Source organism: Priapulus caudatus, unplaced genomic scaffold, assembly GCF_000485595.1.
Source record: "Priapulus caudatus unplaced genomic scaffold, Priapulus_caudatus-5.0.1 Scaffold1104, whole genome shotgun sequence".
Classification (NCBI taxonomy): domain Eukaryota; kingdom Metazoa; phylum Priapulida; class Priapulimorpha; order Priapulimorphida; family Priapulidae; genus Priapulus; species Priapulus caudatus.
This window is the reverse complement of record NW_014578165.1, coordinates 91,839-100,587: the sequence shown is the minus strand read 5'-3', so window position 1 is coordinate 100,587 and position 8,749 is coordinate 91,839. Positions and strand designations below refer to the sequence as shown.

The following is an 8,749-nucleotide window of genomic DNA, read 5'->3' as shown; positions in this document are numbered from 1 at the left end:
CACTGGCTAAGGATCGTAAGTAGTTGAGCGTCCGGGGTGGTAGTGAGTCGTGTCCAGGGGTGTCCTTTGTCGTCTAGCCGGGCGCTCGGAAGACGGCGATACAAGGCGCAACTGCAAGTCGGAGAGCGTTACGTCCGTTGGTCAGTGTCGGTCTGGCGTGAATGGGTCACGCGCCTCCTGCTGCGTAGGCTGGACTGACTCGGGGGTGGGCTGGGGGTGCGGGTTGAAGATGGGCGCTGCTGAGCTAGGCGGCACGTGTTCGTATCACGAGCTAGAGATGAAGTCTATGATATAAAACAGCTAGCAGGTGGATTATGGGACTGACTGGTCACGCCCCTAGCATACTAGTGGTACGCTCACGGTCGGGTTTGCGCCCTCGCGACGTGCGCGCACGAGTGTTGCGGCGTGTGGAGGTGGCGTCGTATGATATGTCATAGATATATGTAATATTGTGTGATATTACTGGTACGTCGTGTGGGGGGGGGGGGGGTCGCCAAATTGCGAAGATCTCGAACTGATCGGTACCGTGCGACGCGGGGGCTGGGGGTGGCTGAAAGAACGTTTTGAACACCCCGCGTGGGGGTTGTCGTATCGTGTCTCGTGGATGAAGTTTCATTCATCTGGAGGGCTGAGTGTCGTCTGTGGCGAGGTGTCGTGCTTTGAGTCTTGAAGCGTGTGCACTACGTCGAGATGTGGGCCGCTGTACTCTACTTCTAAACATAATATGTGTAACGCTACCGATTGGTGGCGTTAGGCGGTGCTGCTTGTACGTGGTAATGCGTGGTATGATCCCAGAGGCTCCGTCTGTGTCATAGGGGTCGGGCGCAACGAGACTAGTTGCGTATATCATTGACTATATTATGAGCGTGAGATTTTGTCGTCGAGTGCGATTCTAAAAGACAGATGACTCTAGTTAAATAGTTGTATCGTAAATTCAATGAGATTATGAGCATGCTACGAACATCACTGGCTGTCGGTAAGCCATAAAATACGGCGAGCCGGGGTGGCGATGAAGCCAATCAGTAGTTCAAATAATATCTGAGTACCAAATCTCAAAAAGAAATGTCGACGAGAGGCGGCGTTGCGTTCTGCCGTCGATAAGATTGCTCACGACCCATGACTAAGTAATTGAAGTTTAGTTAGGAAGACATACTTACCTGTGCTTAATTTGGAGGACCGGCGGCGGAAAAAGCGCTCTAGCATCGAGCGAGGTGCAATAGACTCTAGGGCGCACGCTATACGAGGCACCTAAACAATCTATTCGGCGCGCGCATAGTTCGCCGTGTACTATACACGTCCAGACTTATTCGCTGCTTGGAATTCTTAAGCGGCTGTTACGTGCGCGGCGTCTACTTCTCGCAACGGATCAACGAAAGGCGCCTTGAAAGTCCAGAGTCACCTGTTCTGTAATTGGCTTTGCCGACTCTTTTAGAAATTTCGCATTCTATTGACTGTCTATGGAGCACTTGTAACTACAAGAAGGAGGCGGCGAATCAAATAGTCAGCCTGTGTACTTCCAGAGCACGTTTAGACGTATAAAATATCACGAAATCTATCGGATACGAACAAATGATCGAGTCGTAGCTAGATTGAGACGCCACGTTCTATACTGTCTCCAATTCAAAGTACTGGAGCCAGGTCGTCGAACGTAATGGAATAGTGGCGCGTCTTCGCCAGTTGAATCGCGTGAACCGAAGTCGATGCTTCGGCGACACGTAAGTCCATCTGCGAATGTAGGCAGCTGCTGATTCGACGGTTGGCGCATAAAACGATTCGCTGAATACCGTGTGCAAGAAGGTCGGCGATAATCGTTACTGGGGGGGGATCAGCCATTGAAAAAGCGGGGTTACAAGCTGTCCCGACAGTCACAAGCGGGGTTAAGGCTGTCGCCGACAGACAACTACACCTCACGCGCACGACAGCGTTACGAACTGCAAGAGTACTCACACAACAACACGGCCACCAGCACGGAACGCGCACACGCAGCAGACACGCGTCACAGGCGTGTACTCACACACCGCCGAACGACGATACGCACGGCTAGCAAGCACGGCAGCGGCAGCCACGGCACGGTTAGCGCAGCACGCGCGCAAGCACAGCGACGCGTTTACGCACAACGCACGCAGCGCGCACGCACAGCGTTACGCAGCGACGCGTTGCCGTACGGCAACGCGTTCGAACACGGGGCTTCACGAGCGCTTGCGAACATCGCACAGACATCGCGTTATCGCACACGCGTTACCACACTACGCTTTTGCCACGCACTAATCCCGCGTTAGCAGCACGCGCGTACGAACACGTGGGAGACCTTGCCGCGTTGCGAACTACGACACCAACGCGTTAGCACGACGCCACACACGTTGCGCGACGCACGGACGCGTTACGCACACGCGTTGCGAACACGCACACGCGCTACGAACACGCGTTGCGAACACGCACACACGTCACGCACACGCGTTGCGAACACGCACACGCGTTACGCACACGCGTTGCGAACACGCACACGCGTTACGCACACACGTTGCGCACGCACACGCGTTACGCACACGCGTTGCGAACACGCACACGCGTTACGCACACGCACACGCGTTACGCACACACGTTGCGCACGCACACGCGTTACGCACACGCGTTGCGAACACGCACACGCGCTACGAACACGCGTTGCGAACACGCACACGCGTTACGCACACGCGTCGCAGGCGTATTCCCGCGTTGGCACTCGCACTCACAGGCGCTTCACACGCACACACACGGGCGTATACTGGCGCTCACACAGGCGTATACACGCGCACGCAGCGGCACGCTTCACACGTACACACAGGCGTATAGGCGCGCACACGCGTTGCACGCTTCACACGTACACACAGGGGTATAGACGCACACACGCAGGCACGCTTCACACATACACCCAGGCGCATACGCGCGGACACACCGGCACGCTTCACACGTACACACAGGTGTATACACGCGCACGCAGCGGCACGCTTCACACGTACACACATGCGTATACGCGCGCACGCATCGGCACGCTTCACACGTACACACAGGCGTATACACGCGCCCGCAGCGGCACGCTTCACACGTACACACAGGCGTATACGCGCGCACGCACCGGGACGCTTCACACGTACACACAGGTGTATACACGCACATACGCACACACACACGTAGACAGGCAGGCGTTGCAGGTGTATAGAACCAGACGCGTTAACGCACGCACACGGTCACTCGTCGTTGGTGTATGCACTCACACATAGACCTAGGCGCGCACACACTAGAGGTTAGTGAATAGTAGAACGGATTAACAGCAACTAGCAATTAGCAATGCCAGCTGTTGGTCGCGCAGTACATGCATACACGTACGCAGAAATACTTGATATTGAAGCAATGAATGAGAATCAGTGATATAGAAACGATTACTGAAAAGCTATTTAGCTAGAGAATACGGTAGTAACTAACTGAATTAGAATATAACTTAACTGTCCGGCTAGGTCTAGTCATTACATACCCGGCCACGGTACGGCGTGGCTATGAAGTCGTCGGCTACGGCGGTTGATGAAAGTAGAGTGATGATAACGCGATGCTATGAGTGATTTCGGCGCGTGATCGTGATAGTGACTAGCATCGCGGGATACCCGCAATAACTCAGATACGACCGCTCCACGGCATCAAAATATGTAGCAACTAGTTTGTCACTACGATACAGTTGTAGATTATAATGTCGTATGTGTAGCCAAAAGACATAGACAGATAAAGGCAAGTCAGAGAATAAATACCATGACTGATGCTTCTTTAATTTCGTTCACTATTTTGACATACAAATGCTCTGGCGGTCGCGTCTGAAGTTGGGAGCGGATTCCCCGAGACAGCTCGCGCAGCTGTTTTTATAGGCGCCCCCCCTTCACACGTGGTACATGGCAACCACGTGCCATGTCCCACCAACCACCGTGCCCCGCGCACCCGCGTTCGCTTGGCTTCACCCAGCTCGCACTGGACGGTGGCGGCTCCTAACGGGAGCGACCCGCTATTCTGCCGTGGCACCGTCCGGGAGGTGGCTCCGCCTATCCACGCAAACGCGCCACGGCCAGTCAACATGGCCGCCGCCCCATGTGCTAACAGCTTTTCACGCTGCATTTAGCACATGTAATCCAGCCCGGCGAAAACCCTACGGCTGAGCGGTTCTAAAGTCACTCCGAATTAGCCGCCGGGTCATCACCGGGCCTGTCTACACGCTAGCCCGGCACCGCTAATGATGGTCACGTACACGCCGCTTAATTGGGGAAGGTGGCACTAATCCCCAGAGCAGCTGGCGTGGGTGCGTGACAGGTGGTGACATAGCGGCCCCGGCAGCGTGCGGACAGCGCGGGCAGGCCGCCATTTGGATTGCCTCGCCCGCCCGGCCGGCAGCCAAATTGATCGCTCGTGGTTGCTAGGGGCAACGCCGCAGAGCAATCGGCGTAGGAGCCGTATTGATCGCGGTGGTTGCTAGGTGGTTGCTAGGGGTGGCGCCGTAACATGCCTCTGCGATGCCTCTGTCGACCGCGCGCGCGACTCGCGTCGCGCGTGAGGGGGGGGGGAGCACCCTGTAACACGTGGTTGTTACACACGCGGGTACACGCGGGTACACGCACGTACACGCGGGTACACGCGCGTACACGCGGGTACACGCGGGTACACGCACGTACACGCGCGTACACGCGGGTACACGCGGGTACACGCACGTACACGCACGTACACGCACGTGCACGCGGGCACACGCACGTACACGCAAATACACTCACGTACACGCGGGTAAACGCGAGTACACGCGGGTAAACGCACGTACACGCACGTACACGCGGGTACACGCACGTACACGCAGGTACACGCACGTGCACGCGGGTACACGCACGTACACGCACGTACACGCACGTGCACGCGGGTACACGCACGTTCACGCACGTACACGCGGGTACACGCGAGTACACGCACGTACACGCAGGTACACGCACGTACACGCAGGTACACGTACGTACACGCAGGTACAATCACGTACACGCACGTGCACGCGGGTACACGCACGTACACGCACATACACGCACGTAGACGCGGGTACACGCAGGTACACGCAAGTACACGCACGTACACGCACGTACACGCGGGAACACGCACGTACACGCAGGTACACGCACGTGCACGCGGGTACACGCACGTACACACACGTACACGCGGATACACGCACGTGCACGCACGTGCACGCGTGTACACGCACGTACACGCGGGTACACGCACGTACACGCACGTATAAGCGGGTACACGCGGGTACACGCACGTACACGCACGTATAAGCGGGTACACGCAGATACACGCAGATACACGCACGTAGACGCGGGTGCACGCAGGTACACGCACGTACACGCACGTACACGCGGGTATACGCACGTACACGCGGGTACACGCACGTGCACGCAGATACACGCACGTACACGCTGGTACACGCACGTACACTGAAAACAGCAAAGAAGGTAAACGCTCATAACCAAATCGAAATAAATAATAGCGATCGACTCTAACTGTTATTACTACCGTACGCTGGGTTTCATATTTCGATCAAGAAGCGATTTTACGTGTCCTCCATCGTGTTCCTATCCCATTGCATCGTAGTGATGCTCGTAGTACACCTTTATTACGCGTACAATCCGCCCAATATTATGTTATGAATTGCTACGTCATTATGGCGCATGTCTACCACTACGAAAACATGTTTTTATTATATTTCTCGGCAACCTGGTAGTTTCACAGCATCATGGGCTAACACATTGTCGCCAAACTCACAGCATCATGGGCGAACACATTGTCGCCAAACTCACAGCATCATGGGCTAACACATTGTCGCCAAACTCACAGCATCATGGGCGAACACATTGTCGCCAAACTTATAAAATGCACTATATGCGCGCGTTTATACTGTCCCGGGTCGTGTAGGCTACGTTGAGATTTTCACATTGATCACACAATTTTAATCGGACCATGCTCGACTCTATCCCATCACAGTAATAACAATATCACAGTTATAATAAATGACAGGACCGGGAGATGATTCCTAAGGATGGGTGGGCGACGCATGCCTTGACTTGATAATGGCGACTGGTAGCACTCAGATCATGGTCATATTATCAGGAGTGACGATATATATGATATATATATATATATATACGCGTAAATCATTTATTTTGATTCACTCCCGCTATAATATATATAGCTGAGATTTACGGACGCGTCTATTTACAGGTGTTCGTGTCGGACAGGAACGATGGGAAGACGTCGCCGAAATATGTCGGCCGTACGCCGACGCCACATGCTGGTGTTCAACGACTGCCATCTATTGATGTCGTTTCTCGGCGCGAAAAAGAGCGGCTACGCTGAGAGTGAGAGGCTGATGAGCTCCGTGAGAACGTTTATCGAGTGCGTAGCGATGAAGCTGGTTTATCAACATGCTATGCTTGCATCTATCACAAAGACGACATACGCATATTATACGCTCTCCTATGACACTATTTGTCATAGGAAGATTCTTCCTATGACAAGTATTGGCGAGTCAACTTCGTTCCGCTTTACAGCTGAAATTTACTGCTTGCGTTCATAATAGCGCTCATAAACTCCTATGATGCGCACAACACATACAACAATATTTGTCATAGGAAGAATCTTTCTATGACAAAGTGTGTCATAGGAGAGCATATAGGCGTATGTCGTATTTGTCATAGATGCTAGCAGAACAGGCTGAGTTTAGACAGGGTTAGCCACCGCGTTCGACTATCTGATTGCCTGACTGTGTGCGGTGTGTGCGTGTGCGTGTGCGTGTGCGTGCGCGCGCACGTGTGTGTGTGTGTGTGCGTGCGTGTGCGTGTGCGTGTGTTCGCGCGTATACGCTTATACAGTCACACATATCTGCACGCACATGCACACACACACGCACACGCGCACGCGCACGCACGCACACGCACACACACACACACAGCACACATGCACACTCACCCAAAAATACTCACGTAAAAATCATGCATATGATTTACAGGGAAGGCGCGGCAACTCAAGTTATTCCAGGCAGTTGGGCAAGCAATGCTGCGAGGCATGGTGGCGTGCGATGAGGGCCGTTACAGTGAGGCTGTTAACATTCTAAACCCACGCAGATACAGCATCATCGATATAGGAGGTAGCAACGCTCAGGTACGATGCACTCACTAACCACTAGATTTACGCATGCAGTAACGCAATGTTACGATGAACTTGTGATCTAACATAATGTAAATAAATAAATAAATAAATAATACGTAACTAAATTAATAAAAAAATAATATTTAAACAAATAAATAAATGCATACATAAATACATAAATAAATACGCACACAGATGCACGCGCACACACGTAAACACACACAAGCGCGCGCGCATTTTACATAACTGCATTGTGGTTATTTCGTAAACGTAACTGCATTGTCATCGCTGGAATATAGATAAATATAATATAGTGAATCTACCCACGTGTTCTTACCCAGTATTGGAAATTCTATCTTTGTATAGAGAGACGTGTTCAATCAACTTCTTATACACGCCGCAATGAAGTCAGATCTTTCAGAACATCAGCGACTAGCGAGGTAGGTGCGGGAAGACATCAACTCAAGCCCAAAAAAACAATTACATATATGCGCAGCCAAACGTACCACTAGTAAAGGGCATGAGGCACAGAGACACCAATGAAGACATAATATAGGTGCATAGAAATATAGTGACAAGATGTCGTAAACTGCGAGTGTTCGCCTAATAGTGTTTTTTCGTCTATAGGATAGAGTTTAGTTTCGATTGTTTCTGCCGCGTGCAGGTCGCTGTTGATAGAACGCGCAAGGCGACAAGCCGACCGCCGATGACGAGACCGGCTTGATAGGCGCGTGCCATCGCTTCACAACGCCAGAGTAAGATAATTCCTCCTAATACCAACGCAGCTCAACACCTATCCCCATTCGTACTCGAAGAGACAACGCAACCAATCAATCAGTGGCACCAATCAAAAAGGCAAGTCTGCGCCTAACAGGGCGCAATCACGTTTGCGTGCAGCCGCGTACCGTAAAGAACACATAATCGGGTCAGCGAACAGGCGCGAAGCTAACTTATCATATCTACGTGACGCCCTAACCCTAACCCAATAACACACCACCTACCCGCTATCCATCTTACAACGAGGCGGGTACGCCTGCGCCGATCAACAGACACCATTTCAGTTCAGAGTTCGTTAATTGGATGATCATATTTAGAAAACACTACGATACCTAGCCTGCTTAACAATGATCCTGCCGGATGCCCACTCGTCCACCCACCACGAATTAGATCTGACGATGCCGTGAATAACTCAGATGCAACATGCCGTAGCACGTCACATCGAATACGCTGCTAACTAAAATTCTACTCGCTGCACTGTAAAATATAGCCTGACCCCTACAACAATCTATGCCGCGACGGACACCCGCCAAATCCAGATTTTATTGCATCTCTAAACCAGACACACAAGTCGATTGAAGGACCATCCACAATGCGAACTACGGTACAAGGCACTTTTGAAAACTCTGCAGAGGCACCCAGGATATGATAGAGAAGACCGTCCCTTTGTCTGGCGCCGGCGGACGTCCGCCCACCATCGGGCCCGGATGCCACGAGAGAATATACAATGAGACTACCATTCAAATCACATATGCATTCCTGGGCAAAAATT

The 8,749-nt window shown here is 52.3% G+C and overlaps 1 long non-coding RNA gene across 1 annotated transcript; it reads left to right on the top strand.

Moving 5' to 3' along the window:
- The first annotated feature begins 7,172 nt into the window (after positions 1-7,172).
- LOC106815392 lies at positions 7,173-7,880 on the top strand. Its single transcript, XR_001394740.1, has 3 exons — positions 7,173-7,212; positions 7,567-7,640; positions 7,865-7,880. It is a non-coding gene; the product is annotated as an uncharacterized LOC106815392 (long non-coding RNA).
- Positions 7,881-8,749: the final 869 nt, after the last annotated feature.